This window comes from Balaenoptera acutorostrata, chromosome 4 (genome assembly GCF_949987535.1).
Source record: "Balaenoptera acutorostrata chromosome 4, mBalAcu1.1, whole genome shotgun sequence".
In the NCBI taxonomy this organism is placed as follows: Eukaryota; Metazoa; Chordata; class Mammalia; order Artiodactyla; family Balaenopteridae; genus Balaenoptera; species Balaenoptera acutorostrata.
The window spans coordinates 149,756,050-149,772,283 of record NC_080067.1 but is presented as its reverse complement, the minus strand read 5'-3'; the positions used below and the strand labels follow the sequence as shown (position 1 = coordinate 149,772,283).

Here is a 16,234-nt window from a genome sequence, read left to right as displayed (position 1 = left end):
AATACAGTTTATTTAACCCAGTATATCCAAAATATTATCATTTTGACATCTATTCAATCTAAAAGAATCAGTGAGATATTTTACTTTTTTTTCATACTAAGTCTGTGAACCTAGAGTGCATTCCTCCCTAACAGCACATCTCAATCCAGACCAGCCACGTCTCAGGTGTGGCTCTGTGGCTCGTGGCCTCACAGGTTCAGACACAACATACTTGCTGTTATTTCCCTCTCGTTCCCTTTTCTGCTTACATGTTAAGAATTTTAGAAATTTTTAGTTCCACCAGCTCTTTGGCCTCCCATGTATCCACAATGGTTAATTCCTCCACTGGACGGTAGGTACAGGGGCTTCAGTATTCTATGTGTTTCAGATACTAAAGCATTTCTTAATTTGAAAAAAAGAAGCTAACCCATTCCTGGAAGTACAATATAATCAACAAGTTACAAATAACAATTATGACAAAATTATTAAATATTTCCAATTTTCTTTTCCTTGTATAAAATTTGGAAGGAGAAGAAGAAACCGATCCCTCTCTGGAAATAAATACACTGTACCTGACAAAGCACGAACACCTAGCAATTCACTTCCTCTTCAATTTTCTTTTCTTCCTAAAAAAGTCTTATTTACAAGAAACCTCTCTCTTATTCATGTTCTCTCTCCCTCTCCCCTTCCCTGTCTCTCTTTGTCTCTGTCCTGTCTCTGTGTCTCTCTCCCCGTCCCCCCATCACCCAGGTTGGAAGGGTCAACCCTGTAATCACACCCCGAGCCCAGAACAAATCTCTCTCGTTGAGCACGGCTAACACACTGCTACTTGTCACACGTGTCAAGTTAGACACGATGCCCGATAAAGCTCACCTGAAACGTCCAGGCCACCACCGCCTGCTCCCTGCACGTCAGCGCACTGGGGTCGGGTTCCGCCCTCTACCTATGTGCTTATTTCGGTTTTTGGTGGATGTATGTGAGTGTGAATAAGAAGAGTAACTGGCAAAAGTCATTGCTTTAAATACAACTGTGCTACCATCCACGTGATTGCACATTTTGACATTTATTTTCAAAGGGCCACAGGTGTGTATGTGACACACACACACACACACACACACATGGCAAGAAAACTGCTGAGAAAGGGAGCTTTTCCACTCTGAGCCCATCAGAGTCCCTGAGGACAAAGCGGGGCAGGCTCCTTTAGGCCCACTCCACCAAAGGCCTGAAACTGAACTCGCAGCATTAAACAATCAGGACTCCATGCCAAGTCCCGGCTTGATTTTCTCCCAGTGATTCACAAACACAGCCTCGTACCCCCGAGGAGCAACCTCAGAGCCACACAGGGACAGACAGACGAGGTGCCCTGCCCGCTCCCGCCACACAGAGGGCAGGTGGCCCCTGAGGCCCGGCGGCCAGCATCCCTGCTGCCCTCAGGATGCTTTAGAGGAAAGAGAAGCTCCTCTCGGGTGTGCTGAGCCATGAAGTGATTCAGCACCAAGGGACACGTCAAGTTGGCACAGAAAGCCAGCACTTCTGCGACGTCAGACAAGCGCTCGGTCTGGGCGCGGGCTGGAGGACAGCGGCCTCTCCCGTGTTCCAGAAACGCGCTGGACACAGCAGGACGCAGCCTAAGGCCTCCGCCACAGGCTTCTGCAAAAACGGAGAGCAACGCGGACGGACAAAACCCACCATTCTCCTGCTCTGCACCTGAGGGGCACCAGACGAGAGGCAGCCGGGACCCTTGTCAGCTGCCTAAGGACACGGTGGCCGTTTTGGGAACGAGCCTGTGCAGAGCCCAGCCATGTCCATCTCTGCCCTCCCTGCGGCGCTCACGGCCTCGGGTCGCTTGTCCACGTGCTGTTGTCCCCGGGCGGCCCTGCCGGAACGCGCCACTCACCCCCCCACGCGGCATCGCTGCTCCGACACGCGTGCGGCACCTCGTGTGTGACACCGCTCTGCACAGTACCTTCACACGTGATGCTTTCTAACCCTCACCAGCCCCTGGGGGAGCGATGAGCAGAGGGCCACCACCGAGAGGCATGAAGTCGCCTCCCGGGAGCCACTCGAGCCCGCGGCCCATCCCGCAGCTCCCACGGGGAAAGGCCAGCCACCTGCCACGTATTTGCACTGCGGGCCTAACACGCAGGGGACAGCGTCGGTTATGCTACTGCCTACTGCCGCAGTGCACGGTGAAACGCAGGGACAAAGCCCTAGCAGGCTGGATTTCAAAACTGCAAAACAAAGTGGAAATGAGAAAACTATTAGGCACCTAGAATGGTGTTATTCTTTCCAGTATTACTGGTGTGAGTGGAAACAGGCGTGGTCTCTTTGGGGGTAAGTCGGCCACAGGGCTCGGAAGTGTCTGGCCGTGAGGACCCTGGCTCAGCGATCGCCGGGAGGACTTGCCCTCAGGAAGCCGACCAGGGAAGAGCCGTGCAGGGTGCCCGCCGGACTCCCGACAGGGAGACAGAAACAGCTTCGGTGCCGCCGGCACGGCTGGCTGCAGGCGTCGCTGTCCACACAACGGAGTCAAGCACGGCCCTCGCGGTCTTTACCCAGGGACAGGGGCAGATGGCAAAGGTCAGCAGTGTGACGTGAACCAAGGAAAGTGGGCCGCAAAGACAGCCTGTATGACGTGGTCCACGTGTGGGTATATGTGAGCATACGTGTGTGCATGTGTGAGCACATGTGTGCGTGCGTGTGCATTCCGACTCACACTCGGGATGGGGAAGGCCTCCTGGTGAAGTGAGAGGTCCAAGGTGCAGCGCGCCTCGGGGGAGAAGCCGGGACCAGGTTGGGGGACGTCGAGGACCAGGAAGGGGAGCAGGCATCGGTGGGGCGTCACCACGGGGGCTGGAGCCAGGGAGTGACGGCAACAGTACTGGGGCTACTGAAACAGAACCTCGACGTGCCCTAGGGAAGGAATCTGGCGGGAGCAGAGCTGGAGGCTGGGGGCCTTTGGGGGCACCGGAGCAGCCCGTGTGTGGCCTGTCTCGGGGGGAATCAGTGAGGTTCCACGAGGGACAGTGGGGGTTTGGGGGAGAGACACGGAGGAAGGGGTCCCGGCGGGGCAGGGGCCTGGCTTGGACACCAGCACGGTGACCTCACCGCAGGAGATGGGGAGAGGGTAGGGGTGGTTCACAGCTGCGGGTGGACAGGGGAGGCCTGCAAAGATCAGGCGCCTGGGCTGAGGACACACAGCCTGCGGGGGAACCTGTGGGCCTGAGGTTTAGGGCTCGGAGCTGAGAGGAGAGAGAGCTGGGGTCACGGCCTCGCAGGTAATTAAAACAACAAGGAGGGACGGGAGGCCCCTGGCAGACACGACCTCAGGCAGAGCCCCCCAGATAACACCATCCCAGATGCTTAATAGTCGTTCCCTTCACATTTAGTTTCCTTTTTTAAAATATTTATTTATTTATTTATTTATTTTATTTTGGCTGCACTGGGTCTTAGTTGTGGCCCGTGGGATCTTCATTGCGGCACGCGGGATCTTTAGTTGCTGCGTGCAGACTCCTTGGTTGCGGCCTCTATGCGGGGATCAGTTCCCCAACCAGGGATCGAACCCGGGCCCCCTGCACTGGGAGCGCAGAGTTTTACCCACTGGACCACCAGGGAAGTCCCGACATTTATTTTCCAGTTTTGAAATCAGACATGCTAAAATGTATTAAGCATCTTAAAAAATCATGCCCTTTCACTTTTACTGGCATATACTGCACACTGCACATGTATAGGTAGTTTTCCAGCTACCAAAAACGTCATTTGAAGAAAACTGTTTGGATGGTGGCTTAGTCTCCAGTTCTAAAAAAGCAGACACCACCTCAGTTGTACGGATGACAGAGAAGTTGACGGGAAGTTAAGTTCATTGAAGACAAAATCTGAGACAGGTTTTGCAGTTGTGTCCCAAACTGGTTAAAGCGTTTGATAAAGATGTGCACTGGGAGGGAGGGGCCCCCGGCTTTAAGCTCCCTGGACACCACAATTGTCTTCCACCAGGCAGTTGTATGCCAGGATAAAATTTACCCCAAGTTAGCTTAGTCACTTAGGTATACTCGAACCTACGGCATTCCTTAACTTTCATTATTGTTTATTCATCAGGATTTGTATCGATTCACCTTAGCAATCTCTTCAAGCTCAGAGTTTTGTTTTGGGATCATTTTCCTTCTTTGTCAATGATGTCTTCAGAAGTTCCCTTTTATGAGTCCAGAAAATTAACCTATAATGGTTCCAGATCAGTCCCACTCCTGGGCTCCTGACAGAAGCAGGCAGCACTCCTGAAGGCAGAACCTGTCCAGGGAGATGTGCTCCAGGGAATCTGCAGACAAAGTCCTCCTGAATACAAGATCACAGTCCAAGTGACAAGGCACACAAGAAACTAGCTTCAGGGAGTGAGAGGCAGCATGACAAACGGTGGAATTCAACCCCCAAGACGTTTAGACTTCGGTATTACTTGGAGCACTATTATTACTTTGGCATTATTCTTTGCAGCATATAGAATAATATGCTTAGAGATAAAAAAGGAAATTGAAATATGTGCAAAGAAAAGAACACCAAGCAAGAGAAGAGGCGGGTTTGGAAAGAACCACAGAGAACATTTGAGAATGAAAACTATAATCACCGAAATGAACAGTTTAATGAGCAGGTTAAGCAGCAGATTAGACAGAGATGAAGATGGAGCTGGAAAACTGGAAAGGAAAGCTGAGGAAATCACCCAGAATGTGGCAAAAAAAAAAAAAAAAAAAAAAAAGACTAAAAGACAGACATGAACAAGAGTTGAAGAGGCTCGGAAGATGGTGTGAGAAAGTCAAGCATGAGGTAGAAGCAAAATTCAACAAAACAATGGCTGAAATTTTTCCAGAATTACTGAGAGACACAAAACTTTATCCTCAGGAAGCACACTGACTCCAAAGCAGGAAAATAAGAAGAAATCCACCCCGGAGATGCCACCATGAAATTGAAGAATACTGGATGTAAAAGGGACCACAAACACAGCAGAGAGGAAACATTACTGATGCAGGAACAACTGGCAAGGACCTGAATCCTGACAGAAACATGAATGAACTTGAAGAGGGATCCTTACCCCGTGGCGCCTTCAGATAAGACTGCAGCCCCAGGCGACACCTTGCTCACCGCCTGTGAGGGACCCCGGGCCTGAGGACCCAGCTAAGCTGAGCCTGGATTCCTGGACCACAGAAACGGTGAGATGGTAAGTGCTGTTGACAGCCAGTAAGTGTTGGGGTCATTTGTTATATAGCAACAGATAACTAATGCAGATCACTCCCTAGAAAATAATACCAAATCTTATTTTTAAAAGGCTGGAAAAGCTGAACAGATCTGTACTATTAAAGTAATCGACCAGGATGTAAAAATCTGTCTGCACGAAAGCCAGGCCCAGACCAAGAAATTATGTAAGAAACGCATAACCTCAATTTCACATAAGCTCTTTTATACCACAGAAAAGGAGGCAATCCTGGCTGCTCATATGGTGAGACCAGTATCAGCCAGCACCAAACCCAGACCAGACGGGGACAGTATAATAAAGGACAATTACAAGCCATGCGCACTTCTAAACAAAGGTGCAACAAATTCTAAATAAAACATTAACAAACCAAACGTGGTAATGCAATACAAAATAATATATCATGGCCGAGATGGGACATTTCCAGAAAAGCAAGAAAATCTATTCATGTACTTCACCAAATCAACCTATCAAAGGAGGAAATCTTATACAATCAGCTTAATACATGCAGAAAAAGTCTTTGATAAAACATTTTCAATCAAATATTTGTATAAACAAGACAACTTTCTTAACCGGAAAGGGGGCATCTAAAGAAAAATAAGCATTCTCTCTCTCTCTTTTTTTTTTTTTTTATAATTTCATTATTGTAAACAGGTAACATAGTCCAAGGAGGTACATAACACACTGCGGCCCCTCCCCGCTGCACCCTCCCACCCCTTATGTGAAGCCTTGAGTCTCCTCCCAGTACATCCTCACTTCAATACAAGAAATTTGAAAAGGTGTTCTTACCGGCCCCCATGCCGTATGCTTAGCCCTAACCCCGGCCTCTCCCCCAGCAGTGTCCCCGGGGCCGTTAGTAAGCAGTGCTGCTGGGGACACCTTGCCCATACTGGGGGCGCCCAGAGGTCCCGGGGACCACGTGCCAGGTGCGCCAAGAGGTGAAAGCCCCCTGTGCAGACATGGCCCACCAGTCTACACCCACACCTGCGCTCCGTTGACTCACGTCTGTGCCCACACCTGGCCCAGGCACTCTCTCTACGTTCTGACTCCCCCGGTGCGGTAGGCCGGCATCTCACTGTGCTTTTATTTTTGCATCTCCCTGATGACCCATGAAGGTTAGTCTTGAATCTCTTCTCCTCTTATTTCCTTCCATCTGTTTGCTCCTTTGTTCCCAGGAGGAGCCATAGGGAGATTCTGAACTAAGCGGCCTCCGTGTTTGTACCAACACCAAACGGGAAAACTGAGCAGCATTTCCTGAAAATCAGGAATAGGACAAAAACGCCCCATCACATTTCCATTCAATACGGTCCTGACGGCCCTGGCCCAGGCAGTAAAACAGGATGGAAAAATATTAAAGGGATAAGGAAGAAATGAAGCCATCACCATTCCCTGTCTATGCAGAAAATCCCTGAAATGTACAGGTAAATTATAAGAAATAGAGATTGGCAAGGTGACTGGATATAAAATCAATATCCAAAATCAACTGCATTTCTGTTCAACACCAACAAGAGTTAGAAACATTTTTAAATAAAAAAATAAAATTTAAAAATACCACGTATGAAAGTAACAAAAATAATGACACCTGGAAATAAATTTAACCACAGAGTCTAAGAGCATATACTTATAGTATATACAGGGCCTTATTAAAAGCCATTTGAGAAGATCTACATTAGTTGAGACACACCACGTTTACAGCAGGAAGTCTTAATACTATAAAATAGAAATTCCCCTCAACTGATCTATGGAATTGGTGCAATTTCTATCTAAATCCTGACAAAGTTTTTCATGAAACCTGACAAGCTGATTTTAACACAGATAAACACAGAGCAAGAATAGCCAGGCACTCTAGAGAACCCAGGGGGCAGCGGGGCGGTAGCGGGGAGAATGTCCAGACAGCAACGGGGGCAGGCGCGACTCACACAGACACACGGACCGGCGGGACAGACAAGCCAACCGAGGGGACTGGACACATGGCCGCAGTGGCACAACAGGTCAGCAGGGAAAGAGGACCGAGCGGCTGAGGCTGGTGTCAGGACAACTGTTCTCCACATGGGGACAGAGCTCCCTACTCGTCACCACAGAGTCCACTCCCGAGGGACTAAGGGCTTCAGCATGGAAAGCAAACGTTACAACTTCCACGAGAAAACACAGGAGAACACACGAGTGACCCCAGGGCTGGGAAGGACTTCTCAGCAACACTCGAAAGGCCACAAAAGAAAAGATGGATAAACTCTACATTAAATTAAGAATTTCTATTCCTCAAAATAAAGTAAAAAGACAAGACACGGCTAGGAAAGGTACCTGATGAACACATTACAACAAAGGATCACTATCCTGAATACATAAGGAAACATATCATATAGAATTATATGTAAGGAATACATAAGAAAAAGTTATCACCTAACAGGAAAATGGGTGAAGGAATTCACAAGGGAGGAAACACGTCTACCAGTAAATATAGGGAGAGTATCAACTCCATCTACCAGGAAACACAAATCAAGGCCACAATCAGACAGTAACATTTTGCATCCAATCTATTTGCAAAAATTAATGACAATACCACGTGCTATGGAGTATGTGGGTCCACTTACACCCTTAGTCTGAGTCTTACCCATCACTCTGGGAAACAGCCCAGTGTAAATATCACTGTGTAAATTTTAACCTGCCTGGATTTCCCCGCCCAGTGGTCCCATTCTACACGTGTAACGAGAGGCGTGGACACAGAACATGCCATCAAAACAGAGCAAGATGAGGAGTGCCTTCTGGTAAAAGTCCCGATGCATTTTGTAAACATTACTTCATCTTTCCATGGACCTCAGGAGGGCCTCCTGCACACACTTGGAGACATATGGAGTTCCTCTGTTCCCAGACTGACACCCCTCTGGGTACCATCTTCTCTTTTCCTCTACCCAGTATCACGTAACCCCATCCTGTTTCCAGCAGCCATGGCTGAGATAAGAAAGACAACTCTTTTGGTTTTCATCCGTACATAAAGTCTTGGGTTTCTGTTATTCTTGTTTTGCTTCTCTTGCATGCATTTTGAAAGTGCCCATTTAGTCCTCATTTAATTGGCTCACTTACTTTATTTTGAAAATTAAACAAATATTGTAGACCAGAGGTTGTAAAAATAGTGGCCCAGAGGCTAAATTCAGGCAGGAACATTTTTTCGTTTGCCTGCAGCTTGTTAAAAATAAATAATTGCATAGAAAGATCTAGATTTTTGTCTTGTCTCAGCAGACCAAAGAGCTAGTGACTTTGGTCCCGTACCTGCCTGGCATGTCTGCTAGGGGTCCGTGGCTGGGGGTCAGAGGGGTCAGAGGCTGGGGGTCAGAGGGGTCAGAGGCTGGGGGTCAGAGGGGTCAGAGGCTGGGGGTCAGGCAAGGCACCTCCGAGAAAACAGACGTACAGTCATCACTCATCGGCATGGCCAGCCCTGCCTGGCACTTGTTAGATGTGTGTCTACAGCTTTCACATATAGCTTTGTTTACCAAAGTAGAAACATTTATACCCAATAACTCATTAAAATTTAAAGAAGTGCCAGGTACAAAGCAGTTGGGACCCCAGGAAAACACCCTGTTGGCTTGGAGCTAGAACTGCACCGCAGGCCACCAAAGCATTTTCTAACAAACGTTCTAGAACTAAAGTTACGGTAGTTAGTGCCTCGATTTAGGAAGCTGAAGATAGCTGCCTGCCGTGCGCTAGCACGCGTGTGCTCTGACCTCTGCCCCCCGTCTAGAAGCACTCTGCTTCCTTTCATCGCTGGACACTCACTTTTGTGTACCAGCTCACCACTAGTTATAGCAAAGGAGCCCAAATAACAGCTCAAGGGGACCTGCCAGACTGCAGGGCTTTTCCTAAAACTAAACCAAAACGCTGCCGAGGGCCAAGGGACTGTTCACAGTTTGGGATTATTTTTACTGTTGCGATTATTTATTTCTACTTTTGTGGATTTCAAGTCACTAAACTTTGTCTCTGAGGTTGTCAGGGTGCTTTGACACTCAGACTCCCCTCAGGAGAGAAGCTGCCTCCGGGGGTTGGGGGGTGCCTGCGTCCTCCTCACGTGGAACCCAAACAGGTGACGGCTTCATCTAACAATCTGACTTGTCTTATTTTGGCAAAAATCACTCCTAGCAAGCCATATTTTGGAAGGTATACCAATTGATTAATTTCTCTCTGAACATAAGGATGATGTGTATCTTCATTCATTCATTCAATCAATCACTCCAATTAGCCTGGGACGATGGTCTAATTAGAAATCAATGTATGAAAAGCATAACCCAATCATCAGCACATTCTTTATGTTAAGAGTCAATAGGCAGCTCTTCACTTTACTGCTACAGAGTGGAAAATGAAAAGCTGAGCACAGATGAATCTGCATAAATGGAATTTCTTTCTTCCCCAGGCAACATCATTTCTAGCGTGTACCTGTTTCTATCGTCTTCAGTGGGGGTTTCTGGGCCCCAGTCCACCAAGTCTCGCCTGCCTCCTACAAGCGAAAAGGTTTTTTTAAATGAATACTTCTGTGAAGCCAGTCACTGAGTTTCTGCTTCAAAAATGCAGATTTTCATAGATTGAGTTTTCTGAGCACCGCGTTGGTTTGGATTCAATGAGACCTTGTTGGAAATCTAGAGGCATCACTTGCCAGCCGAGGGACTGCGGCCAAGCTCTCCCACCCAGTTCCTCCAACTGTGTAATGGGGCAATACCCTGTCCTCACAGAAACAACATAATGAGCCCATAAGACGCCTCATGGAGATGCAATAATTGGAGCTGTTGTCATCAGACTAGACGCAAAGCAGGGACACACTGAACGTCAGCATACACTTATAAAGTTTTCAGGTCAGCAAACCGAGTGATGAAGAGAAAAAGAGCCCCCGCTGCTGGAGCTCTGGAACTCAGCCCCCCACCCCACGCCCGCCCCCTGGGATGCAGCCAGCGGGGCTCACAGGCCCCGTGAGAGCAGATCGGTAAAGGTGTTCCTCGCTGCAGCTTCTCACTGCTGCTCACGGTAGAACTCACTACCATCCTTCTTATCGCTGCCTTCATTCCCCACCCACTTTCAGAGGGAACTGAGAAGAGCCACATCCATGATGCATGGCATCCTGGGGCCACCTGAGGACAGGCCTCTCGGCTGCTGGCAGGCAGCCCCCACCAGGAGCGCCCAGCTTCAGCTTCGGTTTGTCGTCCTGCGCGACGCAAAGCATTCCTGCCTGGAAGAAGACTTCTGCCTGTCACATACTGAAGGATACAATTTCTTTCAACACTAGTATTTAAAATGTATCCTATCTGTGACCTTCTGGCTGCACTTGCGGAAAGACATAGCGAATTAAAGCACAGCGTCCAGGGCCAAAGGCTGCAGCCCTGCAGTGGGAACTTGGGCCAACTTTCCCCGGGCATCTGCTCCTCCACCTCCAAAGAGAAACACAGATGCCACCCCCAGATGATCCGTGTTTCGGTTTCTAGCACTTTGCTCCACAAAGATAATCAGGACATGGTGAACTCTTCTAAATAACTAAATGAGAGACTGTCCCAGGCTGAACCACTCATGTGTTTGCCTAAAATCCAGCATTTTGAAATTAGTAATTTAGGATTAGTTTAAGATTATTACGAAGTGGTTTTAGAAACAACAGATTAAGTCAGAGTCATTTTGCTTTACAATGTGAAACAACTCATTTAAAACCTCAAGCATTCCTTGGTCAACCAAAAGTAAAATCCATGAAATTTCCAAGCAATTGTTTTACAAAATTCAGTCCAATCTGACTGTAACACACATTTCTCAATGAGAAGACTGAGTAACTAAAGATCTTATGTCATATAGTCAAATCATTAAGAAAGGAACAGACAAATGTAGCCAATTGCATCCAATGCTTTGCTCTATAAATATCAATCCGCCACAACTTGTTAACAGTAAAATATTAAGAGTTTCTGATGAGGCCCAAGAGAGGGAAGAAAAAGATGGAAGCAGAAGCCACTGCTTTTGCCCCAGGTGGACTTTGATGGGGTCAGGGGCTAACTGCTAACAGCGAGGGGCCGCCACTGATCTCCACTGAAGCCCCCTCTCCTGTCTCCCACGCTAGGTCAGGCTGAAAGCCAGGGGAAGATGCGTGTTTTGGGGGTCCAATGCGATTGGACACGTTGACCACACCCTCCCCTCCACCCCGCCCCGGGAAACCCAGTAAATTGGCTCTTCTCAAACACAATTTCTGTTTCTCATTTTCCTTGTTTATGTTGATTTCAACATTTCCCTCCTACCTCTGATTTGACCAGAGATAAAAGTGTTTCCAGACTTTTAGCAGACAGATGGGGCTGAGCGGGTGGGAGTCCATAGAACTTAGTTTAAATTCTGGCCACGCCGATTTGCGACCCAACCTTCAGGGGGTAACCAAACCTCTGGGTTTTCTCAGACCACTCTTTTCCAAGGTGGAAGTGCCATCAGAGGTGTCACATGTAAATAAAGGGCTAACCCTGTGTATCAGGACCCACGCTAGTTAACGTGGGACGCTGGAGTAAAAATGGACAGACCAGATCACTTTGGTGGATGCACTTTTTCTGACTTCCAAAATAAACAACTGCTTTCAGTTTGCTTCCCTGGCCCTGGCACCTAGACGTGAGACAGGCACACGGAACATCAGTCTGCCGGCCAGGGCGTAGCACCATCCTCCCGGGAGGCGGCTTCTAGAGTCCACACCCTGGCAATGCAAGTGTCCCTCCTGCACCTCCCTTCACCTCCTACGACAGGGACTTTAACCCTGCCCCCGCACGTTCTCCAGGCTACTGCTCAGCCTCAGCCCTCTTGGCAGACATGCCCCCGCAGGCCCCACGCAGGTGGGGTGAGCAGCATGCCCCGGCCAACACAGCCGGTCTGCGTGCCCGTGAAGTGTGGTTCAGAACATCAAGGCCTGCCCCTTCCGAGGCCAAGAGGAGGGCCTGTGCATGCTGAACCTTAGCCACATGTGTGGGCATTCTGAATGTCAATCACGTGTGTGTGTGAATGTCAATCACATGTAGCACCTTTTTTTAAACAATGTAATCACGAAGATTCCCTCAGAGTGGCTGAGAAAGGGGTACAGAAGTGAGTTGTAACAGGCCAACTCTGCAACTTTGAGGGAAAGGAGGGTGGAGTCAGGATGATCCAGAAAAGGGGGAGGGAAAGCAGTAAGGAAATGATCAAATTAGAGAATGTTCAGAATCTCACTGAGATCCCTTATGAAGCTTTTAAATGGAGAAAACGTTGATTAGCAGTCCCTAAATGAGTACAGTCAGCCTGCAGAGCTGTAATTCAGAACACGTAGGGGATCCCCCCCAGCTTAGTCCAACATCACTGGGCCCCTCAGCACACAGCCATCACCAGGCCACCACACACCACTAGGGGTTTGGGATCTCTGGGTGGTTTCCACCCTTAATATGGGTGGCAATTCTCATTCCAGTCTATCTCAAGGCCAACGGCCCACCTCATTTTTCCTTCTCATAAGATCATATTTCCTATGAAAAGGAACCTAACTGCTCTAGTATTCTCTTAGAGGAGACTGTATATAGTGTGCTTTAAAAAAAAGTCTGGCGGGGGGGGGGTTCCCTGGTGGCACAGTGGTTAAGAATCCGCCTGCCAATGCAGGGGACACGGGTTTGAGCCCTGGTCCGGGAAGATCCCACATGCCACGGAGCAACTAAGCCTGCGCGCCACAACTACTGAGCCTGCACTCTAGAGCCCGTGAGCCACAACTACTGAGCCCGCATGCCACAACTACTGAAGCCCGCACCTACAGCCAGTGCTCTGCAACAAGAGAAGCCACCACAGTGAGAAGGCCGTGCACCGCAACGAAGACCCAACACAGCCAAAAAAAAAAAAAAAAAGTTGGAAGAAAGAAAGAGAGAACCTGCACAATATTTTCAAGGTAGCTTCAACTGCTAGATCATCCTTCCTTCCTGAGACCCTCGGGCAGGATCAACCGACCTGGGTGCTCTGGGCGGCCCTGGGGGTGGCGGTGGTTTTCCTCTCAAATGCCTCTTGGGTTACTGACCGGCCTCATCACCTGACTGGAACCGTGGAAATTCACAGTCGGCCTTTGGTCCAAGCGCCAAAGTCAAATCTGAACACTCAGCACCCACCACTGCTGCGCAGTCCCACCTGCAGCCCTCCCTCCTGGCCGAGCAAAAAGTGAAACTAACCCCGGGCCGCAGAGCGCAGGGTCGGGGGAGCGCTCGGGGCCCAGGTCCCCAGCGCCCAGAAACCGGGGGGGTGGGGGGGGGCACGTCGCATCCGCGGGGAGCAGCGGGGCCCGAGAAACCCCGCGGGGAGAGGGGCGGGGGTGTCGTGCCCTCGCCCAGCCGGGTCGCCCGCCCCTCCTGGGGTGCCCCGGCCCTGGCCGCGCGCCAGCCCGGACCCGCGCGCCCGGCTGCAGCGCCCCAGGCGGGCCTGCGGGGACGGGGAGGGGAACGGGGCCTGCGCCTGGCCGGACGAGGCCCCGGGGAGGCCGGGAGGGGACCCGGGGCCCGCGGGCCCCAGTCCCGGTCCTTCCGTAGGCCCCGCGCCGGGCGGAGCGCGGCCGGCCCACTGCGGCGCGGGGCCCGGGTCGGGGGCGACCTGGGGCGGCGGTGGAGGGAGCCCCGACCTCGGGCGGCGGGCCGGGCGGGGGGCCGACCTCGGGGGCCGCGCCGCTCACCTGCAGCCGCCGCCACCTGCTCGTCGCGCGCTCGGCCCCGGCGTCGCCTCCGGGCCGCTCCGGCCGCTGCGCTCCGGCCCTGGGCGCGCCCGGCCCTGCGTCGGGCCTCAGCGAGTGCGGCGCCCGCCGCCCCCGGCCCCCATCCCGCCCCGCCCGGCCCGCCGCCCTCCGCCCTCGGCCGCGCCGCCCCGCCACTTCCTGTGCGCGGCGATCCCACAGTTCCGCCGGCGCGCGGGGCGGCGGGGACACGCGGGGAGGGGACACGGGACGTGCGGGGGGGACACAGCGGGGAGACATGCCGGGGACGCGGGAGTACAGGGGAACAGCGGGGAGGGAATACGGGTGAGGGGGGGGACACAAGGGGGGATAAGTCAAGGGGACAGGGAGGTACAGGGGGACAGCGGGGGGAACACGGGACACGGGGAGAGACAGGGGGACACCGGGGTGGGCGGCCTGGCGGGGCGCCGGCTGGGAAGGGACGGGCCCATGTCCAGTAACGGACGCGGCTGGAGCACCCGGAGGGCTTGGGGCCGGCGGGAGCACTTGGGGTGCGGGACAGCGAGGTCGGTGGAGGGCCGGATTGGGGGTGGAGGGAGGGGATCCATCGGGGGCACAGACCGCCTGGAGGCTGGACCCAGGGCCAGGGGAACTGCATGGTGGGCCGGCACACGTGGCGGTGGAGGCGGGGGGTGGGGGGGGGTGGGGGTGGGGAGGCAGCACCACGGACAGTGCGGACCGCCTGGACTGCCCCCATCTCCCCAGGGGCCCTGCTGCACGCACTGGGGGTGTTTCCAGGCATGAGACTCCCCCCCAGGCCACGGTTAACGCCGTGGGGCGGGGAGGGGGGTCGCGGGGGTCGCGGTGGGGAACGTCCTGGGAGCCACTGGTCCGCGCGAGGTCGTGTTTCAGACCTAAGTAAAGCGCCCTTTGACGTCTTTACAGTTGGCCCTCGGCTGGCAACGTTGTATCCAGCTGGCAACGTTGTATCCGTATTTGACCCTGGAGGAAGCCTCCCCTAATTGGGGTGGGGGGAGGCGGTCGCCCTGAACCGGCCTCGCTAGCCCCACCCGTCGCCTGCGGTCCCTGACGCTGTCCTCTCCTGGAAGAAGGGCTGCCTGCGTCCCCTGCCAGGCACGGGGCCTGAGGGAGCGTCCAGGCAGGGCTGTCCGGCGCTGGGCTGTACACAAGGGTGGAGGGTCACCTCCAGTCTGCTCTCCCTACTTCGTACCTCCGTGTGGCCTGCCCCCTGCTCGGGTCCTCAGGTCCAAGGAGGACCTCCTGAGCTTGGAGGAGCTTCCTGCGAAAACTATTTACAATACCAGGTGCTGCTGCTGTCTGCTGTGCCTTTTTTTAAGCCACCTCGAATTATTTCAGAAAACACCCCGACTAAAATAAACATACCTGCACCTGTTCTACTCACAATCCCCTTATCCTTGAAAAAGAAAGTATGGTTGGCAATGTTCATGTAAATTTAATATTGTAAAGCCTTGGGCCCGGCACTGCTACTTCAGTCATGAATCCTATAGATAAATCCCCACAGGCATTTGCAGATGTGTATACAGGAGGTTCTGACACAGCATATATTTACGGGAAAAAACAAAAACAAAACAAAACAAAACCCTGAAACAACCAACAAGACAGCTTGTTAAATAAACTCTGGAATATTCATTTAATAATTTTTTATTTTTTATTTTTTATTTTATTATTTTTAATTAATTTATTTATTTATTTATTTATGGCTGTGTTGGGTCTTCGTTTCTGTGTGAGGGCTTTCTCCAGTTGCGGCGAGCGGGGGCCACTCTTCATCGCGGTGCGTGGGCCTCTCACTATCGCGGCCTCTCTTGTTGCGGAGCACAGGCTCCAGATGCGCAGGCTCAGCAATTGTGGCTCATGGGCCTAGTTGCTCTGTGGCATGTGGGATCTTCCCAGACCAGAGCTCGAACCCGTGTCCCCTGCATTGGCAGGCAGATTCTCAACCACTGCGCCACCAGGGAAGCCCTAATTTTTTATTTTAAACCATTAAAAATTGTAGTAATTCTATACATGCTGATAGTACATAATCTCTAAGATTCAGTTAAAATAAAAAATAAAGAGAAGATGCAGAGCAATGGGTATCCAATGATCCCTTTTCTGTATCAAAAAGCAATATACGCATATACACATCCAGAAAACTTCTGGAAGGATAAACATGAGACTGTCATTGGCTGGGCTGGGGTGAGGAAACTTTATTGTATGCTAAGTGGTAAAGTTTAAATGCATCATACCCACACATTTTATAATTACTTTTTTTAAAAAACTAATTAAAATGCACCTCATCATTTAGGCATTCGATGGCCCCTTAATAGTTACTTTGAGCTTTG

General features: G+C 51.2%; 1 protein-coding gene across 5 annotated transcripts in view; it reads right to left on the bottom strand.

Annotated features, from left to right (window-relative positions):
• AGPAT3 (1-acylglycerol-3-phosphate O-acyltransferase 3) overlaps nucleotides 1-14,024 on the bottom strand; it is an 88,960-nt gene extending 74,936 nt beyond the window's left edge. Inside the window, exons 1-3 of one of the 5 annotated variants that reach the window (XM_057545356.1) lie at nucleotides 13,875-14,009; nucleotides 13,089-13,248; nucleotides 9,641-9,701 (exon numbers count right to left, since the gene is read on the bottom strand). The gene's annotated coding sequence lies outside the window, so the exon portion shown is untranslated. Of the gene's footprint in view, nucleotides 1-9,640; nucleotides 9,702-13,088; nucleotides 13,249-13,874 lie in introns of all 5 variants that reach the window. The other 4 variants (XM_057545355.1, XM_057545357.1, XM_057545354.1 and 1 more) reach the window with 4 other exon arrangements.
• Nucleotides 14,025-16,234: the final 2,210 nt, after the last annotated feature.